This window comes from Bombina bombina, chromosome 2 (assembly GCF_027579735.1).
Source record: "Bombina bombina isolate aBomBom1 chromosome 2, aBomBom1.pri, whole genome shotgun sequence".
Lineage (NCBI taxonomy): Eukaryota > Metazoa > Chordata > Amphibia > Anura > Bombinatoridae > Bombina > Bombina bombina.
Window position 1 is genome coordinate 1,221,494,718 of NC_069500.1, and position 21,314 is coordinate 1,221,516,031.

Genomic DNA, 21,314 nt, shown 5'->3' on the forward strand with positions numbered 1-21,314 from the left:
TTTCCATGCACTAATTCAACCACCAGTCTTTGTCAAACTTTTGGGTAGTCATTATTTTGTGTTATTTTTCACACACATTGTACTTTAGGCATGGATTCTCAGTTCCTGTTATGTGTTACTACCAAAAAAACCCTCAATATGTGTTCAACAACATCTCCTGAGTACAGTGATACCACCCATGTATAGGTGTGTCGGGTTCTCTGGGGGCTAAAAGGCCTTAATTTTAGGAAGCGCATTCCAGTTTTTCAACTTGGAATTTTCACATCGGTCATCATGCACCCATGTCCTATTTGGGACATTTCTGAAGCTGGTCAATGGAATTTACCCCCATCAAACCATATATTTTTGAAAAGTAGACACCCTAGGGTATTTCAAATGCTTGTATTTTAACACTTTCCATGCACTAATTCAACCACCAGTCTTTGTCAAACTTTTGGGTAGTCATTATTTTGTGTTATTTTTCACACACATTGTACTTTAGGCATGGATTCTCAGTTCCTGTTATGTGTTACTACCAAAAAAACCCTCAATATGTGTTCAACAACATCTCCTGAGTACAGTGATACCACCCATGTATAGGTGTGTCGGGTTCTCTGGGGGCTAAAAGGCCTTAATTTTAGGAAGCGCATTCCAGTTTTTCAACTTGGAATTTTCACATCGGTCATCATGCACCCATGTCCTATTTGGGACATTTCTGAAGCTGGTCAATGGAATTTACCCCCATCAAACCATATATTTTTGAAAAGTAGACACCCTAGGGTATTTCAAATGCTTGTATTTTAACACTTTCCATGCACTAATTCAACCACCAGTCTTTGTCAAACTTTTGGGTAGTCATTATTTTGTGTTATTTTTCACACACATTGTACTTTAGGCATGGATTCTCAGTTCCTGTTATGTGTTACTACCAAAAAAAACCTCAATATGTGTTCAACAACATCTCCTGAGTACAGTGATACCACCCATGTATAGGTGTGTCGGGTTCTCTGGGGGCTAAAAGGCCTTAATTTTAGGAAGCGCATTCCAGTTTTTCAACTTGGAATTTTCACATCGGTCATCATGCACCCATGTCCTATTTGGGACATTTCTGAAGCTGGTCAATGGAATTTACCCCCATCAAACCATATATTTTTGAAAAGTAGACACCCTAGGGTATTTCAAATGCTTGTATTTTAACACTTTCCATGCACTAATTCAACCACCAGTCTTTGTCAAACTTTTGGGTAGTCATTATTTTGTGTTATTTTTCACACACATTGTACTTTAGGCATGGATTCTCAGTTCCTGTTATGTGTTACTACCAAAAAAAACCTCAATATGTGTTCAACAACATCTCCTGAGTACAGTGATACCACCCATGTATAGGTGTGTCGGGTTCTCTGGGGGCTAAAAGGCCTTAATTTTAGGAAGCGCATTCCAGTTTTTCAACTTGGAATTTTCACATCGGTCATCATGCACCCATGTCCTATTTGGGACATTTCTGAAGCTGGTCAATGGAATTTACCCCCATCAAACCATATATTTTTGAAAAGTAGACACCCTAGGGTATTTCAAATGCTTGTATTTTAACACTTTCCATGCACTAATTCAACCACCAGTCTTTGTCAAACTTTTGGGTAGTCATTATTTTGTGTTATTTTTCACACACATTGTACTTTAGGCATGGATTCTCAGTTCCTGTTATGTGTTACTACCAAAAAAAACCCTCAATATGTGTTCAACAACATCTCCTGAGTACAGTGATACCACCCATGTATAGGTGTGTTGGGTTCTTTGGGGGCTAGAAGGCCTTATTTTTAGGAAGCGCATTCCATTTTTTACACTTCCCCTTTTCACATCCCATGCACCCATGTTCTATTTAAGACATTTCTGAAGCCGGCCAATGTAATTTACCCCCATAAAACCATATATTTTTGAAAAGTAGACATCCTAGGGTATTTCAAATGCAGGTGTTTTAACACTTTCCATACACTAATTCAACCACTAGTCTTTGTCAAACTATTGGGCATTCATTTCTTTGTGTTATTTTTCACATACATTGTACTTTAGACATGGATTCACAGCTCCTGTTATGTGTTACTACCAAAGAAGACACCAATATGTGGTCACCAACATCTCCTGAGTTCAATGATACCACCTATGCATAGGTTTGGTGGCTTGTTTGGGCGGTGCAATGCCAAATGTCTGACGTGTTTGTGATTTTTTTTCACATTTAACATATTTTCTTTGCCTATTGTCTTTTTTGGGGGTCTTTCAACATACCCCAATTTATTTGTTTTCCATAAATGTGATTATATTTAAAAAGTTGACCCCCCAAGGTATTATACATGGAGTGGTTTGATGACTTTGATGCAACCGTTTTAGCCCAAAAAATTGGAGAAAGTATATGGTGGTAATTTTTCAATTTTCATTGTTACAGACACATTGCTTTTTTACTATGATTTAGGAGAGACTGTTGTAAGTTATTGCAAAAGAATACTTCAGGTTGTTTTCTGCAAGGCACCCTGAGTACACCTATGCCCCCCATGCATAGGTTTGCCAGGATTTTGGGAAGGTTATGTTACATGATTTTAGTTATTAAAAATGAGAGTATTTCTTCTGATAGGCCTATCTTTAGTTTGGGGCCTATCACATACCCCACTTTTATTTATTGCATTCAAAGTGTATATTTTTTAAATGTTGACACCCCAAGGTATTGTATATGGTGTGCTTTGATGCCTTTGAAGCAACCGTTTTAGCCCAAAAAATTGGAGAAAGTATATGGTGGTAATTTTTCAATTTTCATTTTTACAGACACATTGCTTTTTGACTATGATTTAGGAGAGATTGTTGTAAGTTATTGCAAAAGAGTACTTCAGGTTGTTTTCTGCAAGGCACCCTGAGTACACCTATGCCCCCCATGCATAGGTTTGCCAGGATTTTGGGAAGGTTATGTTACAATTTTATGACTTGTGATTTTAGTTATTAAAAATGAGAGTATTTCTTCTGATAGGCCTATCTTTAGTTTGGGGCCTATCGCATACCCCACTTTTATTTATTGCATTCAAAGTGTATATTTTTTAAATGTTGACACCCCAAGGTATTGTATATGGTGTGCTTTGATGCCTTTGAAGCAACCGTTTTAGCCCAAAAAATTGGAGAAAGTGTATGGTGGTAATTTTTCAATTTTCATTTTTACAGACACATTGCTTTTTGACTATAATTTAGGAGAGACTGTTGTAAGTTATTACAAAAACATACTTCAGGTTGTTTTCTGCAAGGCACCCTGAGAACACCTATGTCCCCCATGCATAGGTTTGACAGGGGTTTTGGTTAAAAAAAAAAACAGGCCCAATTTTAGAAAAAAATAGAGTAGTGAAATGTAAAAATCTGGCACAGTAAAAGTAAAAAAAACAAAAAAACATCTAACTGTAAACATAACCAAAAAAAAATATATATATATATATATGTAACAGCAAATGTATTTATTTTTTTAAAAATTGACCATTGTATGGTACCACTTGAAGCAGTCCCCAATGCAGAGTGCAGGCTGTCCAGGGCAATCAGGACAGTAATATATGGTGTCCCTTCTCTTCCCCCTCTTGGTACAGACTCTGCATTTTTTTTGTGGTTTCTGCTTTGTGGCAGTAGGGGGGATTTTAAAAATAAAATGGGTAGCCCCAACTCTGCTCTCTCCCATCACCGCCCGGGGAGCAGGTGCATCATGGTACAAAATCCCCGTAATAATCTGGAGCTGAAACTGTAAAAAAGTCTTTTTAACTCTGGGGTTTGCTTTTTTGAACAACAAAAAAGCGTTGTGGGTTGCAATCTGCATTAGGTAAATTGCAACCTTTTTGTACCAGGTCCTTGTCTTCCGCATAATTAGGTAGGGCTGCAGCAGCTGATCAGCCAGATCAACCCCACCCATATGCCGGTTATAAGACTTGATGCACACTGGCTTCCTTATGATCTCAGCTCTGCCACGTACAGAAACCGCCACCGTCCTCTCTGTGTGGATGGTGGTAAGAAGGTATACATCCTTCTTGTCTCTGTACTTCAGTGCCAACAGCTCCTCTTGGCGCAGAGCTGAGGTCTCCCCCCTTCGTAGCCGGGTGCGTACAAGCTGTCCTGGGAAACCTGCGCGGTTCTTTTTAATTGTACCGCAAGCTACTGTATCAAAGCAATACAGTAGCTTGAACAAAAGGACACTTGTATAAAAATTGTCTAAGTACAAGTGATACCCTTTGTTCATTAGGGGTAATATCAGGTCCCAGACAATCTTGCCAGTGGTTCCCATATGTTCTGGGCAACCTGGAGGGTCAAGGTGGCTATCCTTTCCCTCATACACCCGGAAGGCCTGAGTATACCCAGTCTCGCTGTCACAGAGCTTATACACCTTTACCCCATATCTGGAGCGTTTGGAAGGAATATACTGCTTGAATCCCAGCCTTCCCTTATACTTCATTAGGGATTCATCAACGCATATATTCCTTCCAGGTGTATAAGCCTCTGCAAACCTGGCAGAAAAGTGGGTTATCAGGGGGCGGATTTTATACAGCCTGTCAAATTGGGGATGCTCCCTAGGGGGGCACAGGCTGTTGTCGCTGAAGTGCATGAAATGCAGAATCATTTCATACCTCTTCCTCGACATAGTCTGGGAGAAAATGGGGGTAGAGCAGATGGGGCTAGTACTCCAGTAGGAGCGAATGGAGGGTTTCTTTATGATGCCCATCAGCATAGTCAATGCCCAGAATTTTTTGAATTCTGGCACATTGATGGGGGCCCATTGCTGCTTTGCCAAATATGTTCAAGGCTTTGCAGCACGGAACTGATGGGCATATAAATTAGTTTGGGCGACAATGTTCCCCAATATATCATCGCCCAGAAACACTTCCAGAAACTGCTGGGGGCTAAAACCTGCCACATCTATATTTATGCCAGCATTTGCTGTGAAGGGTGGGATATCTGGCCTCTGGAGATGAGGCGTTACCCACTCTTCAGCAGCAATGGCAGCAACACGCCTCCTTCTAGCAGGGGGGCTGGCAGGGGGGCTGGCAGGGGGGCTAGCAGCCACAGATACATCACTATCAGTTGAGACTGCATCTAGTGATGTATCTGAGCACATGGCAGGGTCAAAATTGGGGTCTGAGTCAGAAATAGAGGCATCTGACTCTGACGCAAGGATGGCATACGCCTCCTCAGCACTATATCTTTTCTGTGACATTTTTGTATCTGTCACAGAAAACAATTACTAAAAAAAATTAAATTAACTAAATTAATTAACTAAATTAACTAGCAAAAATGTACAGCTATGCTACTGCCAGTGATTTATAGCGATCACTGGCAAGCTAGAGGTTAATGGCTCTGAAAATTAAATTAAATTAACTAAATGTTTCTGAAAAGAGCCTTTGGGTTTTTAAAAAATTACAACAACAAAATTAACCCCTAAAAAAATGCACAGACAGCAAAAAAGTACAGCTATGCAACTGCCAGTGATTTATAGCGATCACTGGCAAGCTAGGGGTTAATGGCTCTGAAAATTAAATTAATTAACTAAATTAATTAACTAAATTAACTAGCAAAAAAGTACAGCTATGCTACTGCCAGTGATTTATAGCGATCACTGGCAAGCTAGGGGTTAATGGCTCTGAAAATTAAATTAACTAAATGTTTCTGAAAAGAGCCTTTGGGTTTTTAAAAAATTACAACAACAAAATTAACCCCTAAAAAAAATGCACAGACAGCAAAAAAGTACAGCTATGCAACTGCCAGTGATTTATAGCGATCACTGGCAAGCTAGGGGTTAATGGCTCTGAAAATTAAATTAAATTAACTAAATTAATTAACTAAATTAACTAGCAAAAAAGTACAGCTATGCTACTGCCAGTGATTTATAGCGATCACTGGCAAGCTAGGGGTTAATGGCTCTGAAAATTAAATTAAATTAACTAAATGTTTCTGAAAAGAGCCTTTGGGTTTTTAAAAAATTACAACAACAAAATTAACCCCTAAAAAAATGCACAGACAGCAAAAAAGTACAGCTATGCAACTGCCAGTGATTTATAGCGATCACTGGCAAGCTAGGGGTTAATGGCTCTGAAAATTAAATTAAATTAACTAAATGTTTCTGAAAAGAGCCTTTGGGTTTTTAAAAAATTACAACAACAAAATTAACCCCTAAAAAAATGCACAGACAGCAAAAAAGTACAGCTATGCAACTGCCAGTGATTTATAGCGATCACTGGCAAGCTAGGGGTTAATGGCTCTGAAAATTAAATTAAATTAACTAAATGTTTCTGAAAAGAGCCTTTGGGTTTTTAAAAAATTACAACAACAAAATTAACCCTAAAAAAATGCACAGACAGCAAAATGCAGCAAAAAAAAAGTGCACCTATGCTACTGCCAGTGATATAAAGTGATCACTGGCAAGCTAGGGGTTAATGGCTCTGAAAATTAAATTAAATTAACTAAATGTTTCTGAAAAGAGCCTTTGGGTTTTTAAAAAATTATAACAACAAAATTAACCCCTAAAAAAATGCACAGACAGCAAAATGCAGCAAAAAAAAGTGCACCTATGTTACTGCCAGTGATATATAGTGATCACTGGCAAGCTAGGGGTTAATGGCTCTGAAAAGAGCCTTTGGTTCTATATTTTTTAACAAATAAAAGAAATAAATCTCTCTCTCTGCTAAATACAGGTCTCTCTCTCTCTCCAACAAAATGGCAAGTGAGGAGAGGGAGGGAGATCCACACTGATCATAGTCAATATTTACAAATATTGACATGATCAGACAAATGGGGTATTTTATTATTATTATTTTTTTTAGGGTGGGAGGCTCATATTGGGTGACCCTAGCTTGCCCCTATGATGAGGCAGGCTAGGGACACCCCCAGAGGCCCCATGATGCACTGGGCATCGCCATCTTGGATGCCTAGGGGAGGGGGGGGGGGTGCTATTTAGGGCTTTTTTTTTAATATACGTTTTTTTTTTTTTTTAATTATTACTTTTATTTTATAACTAACTAAGTGCCTCGACCCACCAAGGCACTTAGCACACAATCAGAGCATCGGAAGCGTGTCCATTCGCTTCCGATGCTCTGAAACACTGCCGGGCTCCACGTGGAGCGAAACCGGAAGTGATCACTCGTGGGGGAGTGATCAATCCGGTCCCGGCACTCGGGAACAGTATTGCAGGATGCCTAGACCTCAAGGAAAGCCTGCAATACTGTTAGAGCAGCTGGAAGCGATTCCGATCGCTTCCAGTGCTCTGTTAAACCGACGACGTATGCCATACGTCCTCGGTCGTTAAGTGCTTTTTTTTTGAGGACGTATGGCATACGTCGTCGGTCGTTAAGGGGTTAAAGGGACACTAAGCCCAATTTTTTCTTTCATGGTTTAGATAGAGCATGCCATTTTAAGCAACTTTCTTATTAAATCCTATTATCAATTTTTCTTTGTTCTCTTGCTATCTTTATTTAAAAAGCAGGAATGTAAGGCTTAGGAGCTGCCCCATTTTAGGTTCAGCACCATGGATAGTGCTTGCTTATTGTTGACTACATTCAGCCAACCAATAAGCAAGCGTAACCCAGGTTCTGAACCAAAAATGGGCCGCCTCCTAAGCTTTACATTCCTGCTTTTTGAATAAAGATAGGAAGAGAATGAAGAAAAAATGTTAATAGGAGTAAATTAGAAAGTTGCTTAAACTTAAATGTTCTATCTGAATCATGAAAGAAAAATGTTGGATTTAGTATCCCTTGGCAGAATAAGAATAACTCCCACAGTTCTATGGGTAGACAGAAATACCACTATACAAGCATAAAAAGTAGCTTTGTTAATGGATGAACACAACCATTGAGAAAAAAATACTTTTTAAACGCAATCTTTGCAGATGCAATAGTAAAAAAATAAAAATAGACGAAAGAAAATCAGTGATACATCTCAATATTATTTAAATCTTTAAAATGCTATTAAAGGCACATTAAAGTGATTACTAAGGTTGGGCTGTATAAAATGTGTTTAAAAAGGTCTGATGAAATCTTATATTTAAAGGGACAGTAAACATTTTCATATTGTATTGTAATATAAAATGCTTAATTATGCATAATAAAAAAAACCTTAGTAATATACCTTATTTATTTTGCCCACCTCTTCCTATAATTTGAGACTGAAAGTTGAGGATTTTCCCATCTTGAAAATTAAAAGAGCACATGGCAGGTTTCACAAGCCTGACCCAACCACATATCTGTATCTCATGTGCAGTATGTTATGTTTTAGTTTTTAAAAATTATTTTTATTAAGAGAGAGAAAAGATGTTTACAATTGACAATCAAGAATAAACATATCTGTTAAAGCGATACAAAATAAGATGTTACATTTACCTTCTATTCAATTGTCTACAGTACATTGACATTCGAGCATTGTTGCCCATGCTTGTAATCCTCTCTCATTTTTATGTTTCATTTAACACAAAATAATACAATAAAAAGCTAACTATAATAACTAACTGTATGTAAACGACAATTAAACTTGGCATCTTTCATTTACTGTGTATTTCACTTTCTCGTGAAACGTTCGTATTTACTTGCTTGCACGTTGCTCGACGAGACCCAGGACACGAGGAAAAAAAAGGGGAGGAGGATGAGGTATGTTCTATGAATATGATGGTATCTCTAAATGGCAAGAGTATCTGCCTTTGAATTTCCAGTTAAAATGTCAGTATGAGTCTACACCACTTCCGTAGTTAGAGGTTCAATCTATTTCGTACATCTATTCTTACAGTGAACATTTGTAGTTTTAGCATGTTTGTGTTTAAATATACATTTCCTAGCTATCAAGATCACCAGAGTCATTACTGAATTAAACTGTCTAAATTGTGGATCCCATTGCATAAATAGGATAGTGTCTGGCTGCAAAGTGATTAGGATATTTAGCTTTTTTTTAATCCAAAATTTAATTTTACCCCAATATTGTCAAATCAATGGGCACGTCCACATATAGTGTAATACGTTTGGAGATTCCAGCGAGCATTTTGCACATTTATTGGTCCAATTGGTAGCCCACTTGGCCATGTCTCTTGGCGTCAAATACGCCCTGTGGACTAACCGCACCTGTAATTCCCTTAACATTGCAGACAAAGTAGCTTTCTTGTTTTTTTCCATGCTGTCCCGCATCTCCTCCCATGTGATTTCTCTAAGCTCCTCTATCTCCCATCCTTTTAGTAGGTTTGGTTGTAATATGTATGTTATGTTTTTTGTTGAAGCCGAACAATAGAAACATTGTTAACACAATGACAGTGGCAAGCCCTCAAGTCTACTCATTACTCAAGTACTCACGTCTAAATTGACTCCTCCAAATTAGGAAAATGATGGCTGGAGTATGAGCATTAAAAATCAGTTTTAGCAAACAAGGTATTAATCTGTTCTAATAACATTATACAGATCATACAGATATATCAATCTATTGGAATACTCCACAAAAATGTTGTAATTAGTGTTCACTTTCCCTTTCACACCTCTAAAACATCTTCAGCTACCAGTGATTTGGTAAGTACAATCTTCTGCATTGACATGATCACAAGTCACAAGCTATGTGCTTGGTAACTAGTTTGTGCACAACATGCTGAATTTGGCATTGAAAAGGATTAAGCATATTTTTACATTGTGACAGAATTTTATAGAAAAATAAGGATAAGGAGATAAAACACACCTACATTATTAATAAGCTTAGTAAAGAAAACATTTCTTTAAAGTGACAGTCAACACTAAAATTGTTATTGTTGAAAAAGATAGATAACTCTATTACTACCCATTCCCCAGCTTTGCACAACTTACTTTCAGCTAGATTACAAGTCGTGTGTTATGAGTGAAAAAGCATAGTTATGGTTATTTTTCACTACCGCTGGTATTATAGGTGTTGTATGTATAGCTGTACAGCACACCTTTTTGGCCATCACGCAACATAAGTACTGCACTTTTTAAAAAGTCCTTTCTCAATGGGTCTTCCACAATGCCGGTATTATGAGTTTTGCCTGGGAGGCCAAAAAGTGAGCAGTACAGCCTATAACTACAAGATCTGTACCGCCATCTAAAGTCAGTAGTTATGAGTTTTACGTTACAAAGCTGTACCATAAAACTCATAACTAAAGTGTTAAAAAGTACACTAACACCCATAAACTACCTATTAACCCCTAAAACGAGGCCCTCCCGCATCGCAAATACTAAAATAAAATTATTTACCCTTATCTGCCGCTCCGGACATTGCCGCCACTATAAAAAAAATATTTACCCCTAAACCACCACACTCCCGCAGCGCAAACACTAGTTAAATATTATTAACCCCTAATCTGCTGCCCCCAATGTCGTCGCCACCTACATACACTTATTAACCCCTAATCTGCCGCCGCCTCCAACGTCACCGCCACTATAATAAATATATTAACCCCTAAACCTAAGTCTAACCCTAACCCCCCCTAACTTAAATATAATTTAAAATAATCTAAATAAAATTACTACAATTAATTAACATCACCGCAACTTACATTACTGTTATTAACCCCTAATCTGCTACCCCCAAAATCGCCGCAAACTAACTACACTTATTAACCCATAATCTGTTGCCCCCAATGTCGCCGCCACTATACTAAAGTTATTAACCCCTAAACCTAAGTCTAACCCGAACGTAACCCTAACACCCACTAACTTTAACATAATTAAAATAAATATTACAATTAATACCTAAATTATCCCTATTTAAAACTAAATAAATACTTACCTGTAAAATAAAACCTAAGATAGCTACAATATAACTAATAGTTATATTGTATCTAGCTTATGTTTTATTTTTATTTCACAGGTAAGTTTGTATTTATTTTAACTAGGTAGATAGTTATTAGTTATTAACTATTTACTAACTACCTAGTTAAAATGAATACAAATTTACCTGTAAAATAAAACCTAACCTGTCTTACAGTAAAAACTAACATTACACTAAAAATAAATTATATTAATCAAATAAAATTAACTAAATTACAAAAAAAAATAAACACTAAATTACACAAAATAAAAAAGAAATTATCAAATATTTAAACTAATTACTCCTAATCTAACAGCCCTATCAAAATAAAAAAAGCCCCCCAAAATAATAAAACCCCTAGCCTAAACTAAACTGCCAATATCCCTTAAAAGGGCCTTTTGCGGGGCATTGCCCCAAAGATATCAGCTCTTTTACCTGGCAAATAAAAATACAAACATCCCCCCCCAACAGTAAAACCGACCACCCACACAACCAACCCCCCAAATAAAATCCTATCTAAAAAAACCTAAGCTACCCATTGCCCTGAAAGGGCATTTGGATAGGCCTAAGCTAAAAATAAAACCCACCCAATAAACCCTTAATAAAACCTAACTCTAACCCCCGAAGAGCCACTTACAGTTTTGGAAGACTGGACATCCATCCTCATCCAGCCGGCGACGTTCTCATCGGCGCGGCAAGAAGTCCTCAACGAAGCCAGGAGAAGTCTTCATCCAAGCGGCAAGAAGTCCTCAACGAAGCCGGGAGAAGTCTTCATGCAAGTGGCAAGAAGTCATCATCCAGGCAGGCAGAAGTCTTCATCCAGACAGCATCTTCTATCTTCATCCTTCCCGTACGGAGCGGGTCCATCTTCAAGACATCCAGTGCAGAGCATCCTCTTCATACGGTCCCAGCCGTACACTGAAGGTTCCTTTTAGGGACGTCATCCAAGAATTCTATCAGCCACTAGGAATTAAAGGGTAAAATATCCTATTGGCCGATGCAATCAGCCAATAGGATTGAGCTTTAATCCTATTGGCTCATTGGAACAGCCAATAGAATGCGAGCTCAATCCCATTTGCTGATTGGGTCAGCCAATAGGATTGACGCTCAATCCTATTCGCTGATTGCATCAGCCAATAGGATTTTTTACCCTTTAATTCCTAGTGGCTGATAGAATTCTATCAGCCAATCGGAATTCAAGGGATGCTACCTTGGATGACGTCCCTTAAAGGGAAACTTCAGTGTACGGCTGGGACTGTATGAAGAGGATGCTCCGTGCCGGATGTCTTGAAGATGGAGCCGGTCTGCGCCATCTGGATGAAGATAGAAGATGCTGTCTGGATGAAGACTTCTGCCCGCCTGGATGATGACTTCTTGCCGCTTGGATGAAGACTTCTCCTGGCTTCGTTGAGGACTTCTTGCCGCTTGGATGAAGACCTCCCGGCTTCGTTGAGGACTTCTTGCCGCTTGGATGAAGACTTCTCCAGGCTTTGTTGAGCACTTCTTGCCTCTTGGATGAAGACTTCTCCCGGCTTCATTGAGGACTTCTTGCCACGCCAATGAGGACTTCGCCGGCTGGATGAGGATGGATGTCCGGTCTTCCAAAACTGTAAGTGGATCTTTGGGGGTTAGTGTTAGGTTTTATTAAGGGTTTATTGGGTGGGTTTTATTTTTAGCTTAGGGTTTTGGGCAATGTAAAAGAGCTAAATGCCCTTCTAAGGGCAATGCCCATCCAAATGCCCTTTCCAGGGCAATGGGTAGCTTAGGTTTATTTAGATAGGATTTTATTTGGGGGGTTGGTTGTGTGGGTGGTGGGTTTTACTGTTGGGGGGTTGTTTGTATTTTTTTTTACAGGTAAAAGAGCTGATTTCTTTGGGGCAATGCCCCGCAAAAGGCCCTTTTAAAAGCTGTTGGCATTTTAATGTAGGCTAGGGTTTTTTTATTTTGGGGGACTTTTTTATTTTAATAGGGCTATTAGATTAGGAGTAATTCGTTTTTTATTTTTGATAATTTCTTTTTTTATTTTGTGTAATTTAGTGTTTATTATTTTTTGTAATTTAGATAAATGTATTTTTTAAATTTAATTTATTTAATTTTATTGTAATGTTAGGTGTTAGTGTGAGGCAGGTTAGGTTTTATTTTACAGGTAAATTTGTATTTATTTTAACTAGGTAGCTAGTAAATAGTTAATAACTATTTACTAACTAGTCTACCTAGTTAAAATAAATACAAACTTAACTGTGAAATAAAAATAAAACATAAGATAGCTACAATGTAACTATTAGTTATATTGTAGCTATCTTATGGTTTATTTTACAGGTAAATATTTAGTTTTAAATAGGAATTATTTAGTTATTAATAGTAGGTTTTATTTAGAATAATTTTAATTATGTTAAAATTAGGGGGGTTAGGGTTATGTTAGGGTTAGACTTAGGGTTAGGTTTAGGGGTTAATATATTTATTTAGTGTTAGTGATGTGGGAGGCCAGGGGTTTAGGGGTTAATAACTTTAGCATAGTGGCGGCAGTGACATTGGGGTCGGCAGATTAGGGGTTAATAAATTTATGTTGGGGCGGCAGATTAGGGGTTAATAAGTGTAATGTAGGTGTCGGCAACATTGGGGGCGGCAGATTAGGGGTTAATAAGTGTAGGTAGGTGTCGGCGACATTGGGTGCGGCAGATTAGGGGTTAATAAGTGTAATGTAGGTGGCGGTGATGTTAGGGGCAGCAGATTAGGGGTGTTTAGACTCAGGGTTTATGTTAGGGTGTTAGGTTTAAACATACATTTTTTTTCCCCATAGACATCAATGGGGCTGCGTTACGGAGCTTTATGCTCCGCGATTGCAGGTGTTAGGCTTTTTTTTAGCCAGCTCTCCCTATTGATGTCTATGGGGAAATCGTGCACAAGCACGTCAAAGCAGCGCTTGTATTTGTGTGCGGTATGGATCTCAACGCAACCATATCGCCCGCACAAGCCGGGTTTTCGCAAACTTGTAATAGCAGTGCTATTAAAGGTGAGCGGTGGAAATAACTTGCAAGTTATTAGCGAGCAGCCATAACGCAAAACTCGTAATCTGGCTGATTGTTAGATTAATATAATTTATAGCATTTAAACCTCTAAATTTCTGCCTGCTTCTAAGCTACTACAGACAGCCTCTTATCACATGCTCTTTTATTAGCTTTTCACAACAGGAGACTGCTAGTTAATGTGGCCATATAGAGAACATTGTGCTCACGGCCATGGGTTCTGCACAACACAGCTAAATAAAAAGTCATGTGATCAGGGGGCTGTCAGAAAAGGCTTAGATACAAGATGATCACTCAAGTTAAAAGTATATTAATATAACCATGTTGGCTGTGCAAAACTGGGGAATGGGTAACAAAGGGATTATCTATCTTTTTAAGCAATAAACATTTTTGAGTTGACTGTCCCTTTAACGTCCCTTTCACGTAGTGGTAGTTTTAAACAGTCACACTAGGCAGCAAAAATGTAAATGCAAACTAAACCCCCACTGGCAGCACATACATCTCTGCTGCCTAAAAAGAAATCAGCGTTCAAATATCTGTCTGTCTATATTATTTGTATGTTTTTAAAATCAGTTTCTGTTAACTGGATTCTTGGGCAATTTAGCATTACCAAATGTAACTGACTCATTCTTATGCTTGGTGACCTTGAGTGTTAACTTATGTGACCTTGCGGGCCTAAGATTCCACATCTGGAATTCCTTTTACTGCTTTTGCCAAGATGCATATTATTACATAGTGAAAAAAATCCTGAAACTATGTGGCTTTAAGGTTCCTTCTCCTTGCAAAATATCACGTTGTGGGGGTCATTTCTATGAGTACAATTCAATAACCTTGCAACCAATTTATCAGAACAAAATATTCATTTTGCACACAATTTTGATTGACAGATGCCCTGCAGATGTTTCTGACTTAAATAAACTTGTGGTATAACATGATATGACTGTAGTAATGACCACTGCAGCACTGACAAGTGTTTCAGTGGGACCCTGTTGGAAAAGCATGTGTGATTCAAGTGTGTAACTGGAAACTTTTTATTGCACTGTACTTTATAATCATTAGACATCAAGGATCTCTTACTTTTCCAGATTTTCTACCTTAATTGTCCTTTCACCATACAGAAAAGCTCTAAAATTCAAAGATTGTGTAAGAAATCCTTAGTGATGTACAATCAGATCTGCTAACTTAAAAGAATAAATAAATCATAATGTATGCTGTTTGTCATGTGAGCTGATCTCACAGGAAGTGATGTCACATGATTACAATTCACAGACTGGATACACCCCCTTTTTATTTACATCCCCACTACTATTTTAAAATAACTTTTAAGATTGATGTTGGATTCAACAGACCATTTGATGTATTTAAATTTTTATTAATATATAATGGAAATAACAGTGCTATATAATGGAAATCATTGCCAGATTACAATTAGGTATTATCCGGGTAGGAATTCAAAGATCCCATCTGTCCTACATTTTGCATGATGGTTCCAGTTTTTGATTGTCATACTGTCAAAATGCCCCCCCCCCCCCCACACACACACACTGCTCTCAAATTCCTTTATATGTGTCAGTTCCACAAAAGACTACGAGCATCTCCTGATCCCCACCTATAAAAGCCTGAGCAGACTTTTCAGGTGTGCCCATAAACTTCCTCGGTTATAAATGTGTTTTCATGCTGATCCCAGTTATATTAATTTGGTCTGTTTATTGGGGATAAAGATTAAAATGCCATAAAACATGTTGAGATCATTGCATAGCCTAAAAGGGCTAATTGAAGGGACAGTATACACCAATTTTCATATAACTGCATGTAATAGACACTACTATGAAGAATAATATGCACAGATACTGCTATAAAAATCCAGTATAAAACGGTTTAAAAACATACTTAGAAGCTTCCAGTTTAGCTCTGTTTAAAAGGTTACTGGAACACCCACTGCAAGTGAGAAATATCAGACCCCCCCTCCTTTGCATATGAAAATACCCTTTACACAAGCTGGAGTAGGTATACGTTGGTATTCTCCTTAAACTTTGGGGCTTGGTTAGGAGTCTGAAAATCAGAGCAATGTTATTTAAAAATAAGCAAAACTATCAAAAACTTTATGGGCTATATAAATAAATCATCTACAAAACATTTATGCAAAGAAAAAATGAGTGTATATTGTTCCTTTAAGTAAAAACAGTTTGCATAAAAAAATTGTTTAAAAATATTTTAAAATAATTTTCAAAAATCAGCAAAAATACTTAAAGGGATACTAAACCCACAGTAGTTTCTTTCATGGTTTAGATAGAGAATTCGATTTTAAGTAATTTTCTAATTTACTCCTATTATCAATTTTTCTTCGTTATCTTGCTATCTTTATTTGAAAAAGCAGAAACGTAAGGTCAGGAGCCGGCCTATTTTTGGTTCAGCACTTGCTGATTAGTGGCTACATTTAGTCACCAATCAGCAAGCGCTACCCAGGCGCAGAACCAAAAATGGGCTGGCTCTTAAGCTTACATTCCTGTTTTTTAAAATAAAGATACCAAGATAATGAATAAAACTTGATAATAGGAGTAAATTAGAAAGTTGCTTAAAATTGCATGTGCTATCTAAATCACGAAATAAAAAATTTTGGTTTCATATCCCTTTAAATAGCCATGCTGTCTGGAGCAGTCTACTCCCCCCCTTATCAGTGTGTGTTTAGACACAGGCATTGTATTTCAATTGAATTCACAACTTCTAGGTATGCTCCAGCAGATAATCACTGTGCACTTTTTCATTCTACCAAAGAAACAATAGATATAGATACAGTCATACAAGGAAATGTGTTAATGGCGAGGCACTGCAGTATAAATGTGCAGGTGAAGTAATTAAAGTACATATTATTAATATTTTGTCTCTATCCCAACTTGTCTTATGTGCCTTTAACATCAGTGCAATATAATCCTGGAACAAATCAGAGATCTGGGATGGAATTGTAGTAAAACAATGTTGCTGGGGGGGGGGGGGGGTTGTTGTTGTTTCTTTAATAATATCCTTAATGTCAGTGTAGTTGGAGATTTAGAGGAGTCTGATTCGTGAAGAGCTAAAATGAGCTGAAGTGTAATAGGGAGGAAAGTCAGACTCGTCGTTGTAGCTTCATGGTTAAACAAAATGCACATGTATGGTACACAGTGTAAATGTGACACAACACATTTATACATAATATTAGTATAATAATGCAATAGGATTCAGAAACAGATTTCTCTTTTTTTTTTTTTTTTTTTCAAGACTTTATAAATACAGAAAAGAAAAATATTGCATTCATTTGAAACACATAGATATGAAAAGTATCCACATCATGTCTAAACAGGATCCAAACAAAACAACAAAAAGAAAAATAAAAGAATACAAGTATCAGATATCAAGCATCTATCACGTAGAGAAAATAAAATAACATTTCAGAGAAACCCCTTGTATATCTATGATAATATAGACCAATATCATATACCTCTGAATTTAACAAGAGAAGAACAGAAAAGAAAAAAAAAGGAAGGTGAAGGGAGGTTCTTCTAAAATCCCTTCCTCAGTATTATCGCTCAAGCCCTGTTCGATTTTAGTTTAATAATTAACATCTTCTAGCTTTAAATGGACATTCGGTCCTTGGACCCAATTACTAATCTAAATAAGTCCAAATTACTCTACTTTCTGAAGGCTTGTAAACTAACTCTGATACCTCCAAACACTAGACTGCCTAGAATATCTGAATCTAGGATCAACAAATTTTGACTCTATATATGTCTATTTCCCATAACCCATAACCGTACTTATTAGGAGGTACCTTTGCCTACATGAAGTCTATTTAGTGGTTCTCAACAAAACTCAATCCTAATATGCTAAATCGCTAAGGAACTTTAGCCATCCAGCCTTCTAAGGTTCAGCCCCAGAAGAGGGCAGCGAGTGGTAAGCGGAGGGGAGGAGGAGGAGGAGAGAGGGGAGAGAGAAGAGGGGAGAAAAAAAAAAGGAGGGAGGGGAGAGGGGGAATGAATATATTACCCCCCTTTCCAACTTATATAGCACATCACTCATCTATGGCTCTAAAAACCAGAACCTTGGGAGATTTCCCCTGTCGATTTGTTGTTGTATCCACGTGGACCCTTTCCAATAAGATAAGAGCTGACTCTGTGTTCCCATGGGGAGGGAGCCAATAAATCTCTTCCATTTATTAAAGAACCTGGGTAACTGTTTAGAATTGATATCTCTAATATTATATTGCTCAAATACCATCTGATGTTGTACTTCTTTTAAGAAATCTTTGAATCTAGGGTTTTTTTTACCTCTCCAACTTTTAAGAATTAGATTCCTCCCTATCAAAATAAGTAGATTAACTAATCTATTGTTAGGAATGGCAGGGGTGTATTTACACAGGAAGAGAATTTGTGATTGGGTCAATTTAAATCTTATCCCTGTTATCTTATTGCTCCAAAAATTTATTTTCTGCCAGAATTGATGTATTTTTGGACAAGTCCAGAAACAATGTAGCAAATCTGCACTCTCATAACAGCATTTAGGGCAATTTTGCCTTTCAGGGTTCCATTTTGCCAATCGGGCAGGTGTATAATACACCCTATTTAACAATTTGAGGTGTGATTCTTTCCAACTATGCATAATCGTAGCACCTGATACCAGTGTTATACTCTGTAAAGTTGTCGTGATATCTAAAGTAACCTTGTCCTTAGCCCACTTATTCGTTATTTCCAAAATATTACGCTTCCCCCCAATCTTCAGGATAGTGTTGTAGATGCGGGAGATAGTGCACACCCCCTCCCGATATTCTCTTAAAATTATTTTTAATTCTTGGCTATCAATTTCTGGTCCTGTGTCCTGCCTTAATACCTCTATCCAATGCCTAACCTGTAAGTAGGCAAAGAAACTGGACCTCGGGAGATTAAATTGAAGAGATAATTGCTCAAACGACTGAAGCCTTAGATTTTTGCCTTCACATATCTGGATTACATCGTACACTCCTCTCTCCGACCATGTCTGAAATATAGAGGGGTCTAATCCCGGTAAAAAGCCCGGGTTACCTCGTAAAGGCAAGAACTCTGATTTGCGAAAGTCAATTCTTAGTTCACTACATATTTTTTGCCAGGCCTGTACTATAGATTTAAATATAGTCATTTGGCCAGGCCTGTACTATAGATTTAAATATAGTCATTTGGTGTATTGTTCCAGGCAATTTACTTACAGGGTGATGCAGAACTGCCTTTAAGCTAAAAGGCTTAATTATTGATGATTCAATTTCAAAGAAGGAAACCAATTCTCTTTCAGAGATCCAGTCTAACGCAAATTTAGCTAAGGCGGCATAATTATAGAATTTAACATTGGGGCATGCCATACCGCCATAGGCTTTCGGTAGTGATAGTTTAAAGATGGAGATACGTGGTTTCTTACCTTGCCAAATGAATTGATTAAAGCTCCTCTGGAGCAAGGTCAGGTCTCTGTTATATAATAACAAAGGTAGATTCTGTAAGAAATATAGAAGCTTTGGAAACAAAACCACCTTGATCAGTGTAATTCGAGCTGTAATTGATATTGGTAAATTACCCCATTTCTTGAGATTCCTATCAAGCCCTCTAATACATGGCTTAAAATTAAGCTCATACCATAAATTAGGGTCTTTGCTCAATGTAATACCTAGGTAAGTAATCTGTGTTGTTTCCTTAAAAGGATAATTCCCAGAGTTGCGGGGTTTATGTATCCACATAATCTCAGATTTCTCATAGTTAATTTTATAACCTGAAAAGGAACTAAATGTATTAAATATCGCAATAAGCTGGGGGATAGAAGTAGTTGTGTTACTAAGGAAAAGCAATAAATCATCTGCAAATAATGAAAGGACCAATCTATGCCCTCCAATCTGAATGCCCTGCATTACATTCCGCAAGTAAACTGCCAATGGTTCAATGGATAGATTGAATAAGAATGGGGATAATGGGCAGCCTTGCCGGGTTCCACATCTAAGAACGATCCTATTAGTAGGTTGCCCATTCACTATTATTGAAGAATATGGTTCTCTATAAAGCTGTCTAATAAATTGTTGGAAGATGCCCGTTATACCAAACTTCTCCAAAGAAGTGAAAAGATGGTCCCATATGATAGCATCAAATGCTTTTTCAGCATCAATTGTAAGAATAGCTTGATCAGGCTTGGCATACTGTCTTTTCTTCTCCGCCTTAAGGACTTTCCGTAGATTTTTAACTGGGTTTCTGCCCGTCATAAAACCGGTCTGGTCGGGGTGTATCATAGAACCTAGGGGAGATTTTAATCTATTGGCTAAAATGTATGTAAGAATTTTATAGTCCTGATTAAGGAGTGAGATTGGCCTATAAGAAGATGGAAATTCTGGGTCCTTACCTTTCTTTAATATCAAGACTATATTGGATGCCGCAAATAAGGGAGATTGTGGTTTGTTATCTATAAAGTATTCATTAAATAATTTACCCAAAACTGGGGATATATGTTCCGATAGTATTTTGTAAAATTCGGCCGGCAAATCATCTGGACCGGGAGCTTTTCCCAATTTTAACTTTTTTATAGTACTACTTATTTCTTCCCCAGATATAGGTTCGTTAAGACGCTGGAGATCTTCTAATCCAATTTGGGGTAAATTTACTCTTTGCCAAAACTGCTCCTTATTTACCGTATTAACCTGTTTGGTTGCATAAAGCTGTTGAAAAGTTTGAAAAAAAGCTTCCCTTATTTCTACAGGATCGGTCACTCTATTATTCCCAATTTTCAGTGCAGGAATAAAATTCTTTTGTTGTCTGATCCTGATAATTCTCGCAATATACTTAGCCGAAACACCCTGTGTCCCTAAATAAAAAGCCTTCAATTTTTGTTCTTCTGCATTTGATTGTTGTTTTAAGAAGAAGTCGTATACTAATTTATTGTTTTTATATTTAGTCCAAAGATCAATAGAGGGGTTGCTAAGATATTTACGGTAACTATTTCTCAATGTATTGGAAAGTTGCTCCTCTCTCTTAGCCCGAATCGCCTTAGTTCTTACTAAGTACGCTTTAATCTCGCCTCTGAAGACCGCCTTTGCTGTCTCCCAGAATATTTCTGGCCTATCTAGGTAATTTACATTATCAGCCTGAAATAGATTCCATCTATTCTGCATCCATTTTCTGAAGCTGGCATTATTTACCAGATACTGCGGGAAGAATAACCTATTATTACCTGCTAAAGATTTATCAGTCAAACTTATCTTCAATGAGATAATAGCGTGATCTGAGATCACAATGTCCTGAATTGCAGACCCAATTTTCATTTTTAGCATATGTTTCGCAATTAAAAAGTAATCAATTCGAGAAAAGGAAGAATGTGCGCATGACGCACATGTATATTCTCGTTGATCTGGATTTTGTGTCCGCCATATATCTTGCAAAGCCAATTTTTGACAAAATTTTTGTAAAATTACCGCTTCCCTAGCTTTTCTCGGAGTGAATCTGGGCTTTGATCTGTCCAAACTATGTGAGAAAGCCATATTAA

The 21,314-nt window shown here is 37.5% G+C and overlaps 1 protein-coding gene across 1 annotated transcript in view; it reads left to right on the forward strand.

Moving 5' to 3' along the window:
- LNX1 (ligand of numb-protein X 1) overlaps window positions 1-21,314 on the forward strand; it is a 327,123-nt gene that overhangs the window by 290,512 nt on the left and 15,297 nt on the right. The gene's annotated exons all lie outside the window — the stretch shown is intronic.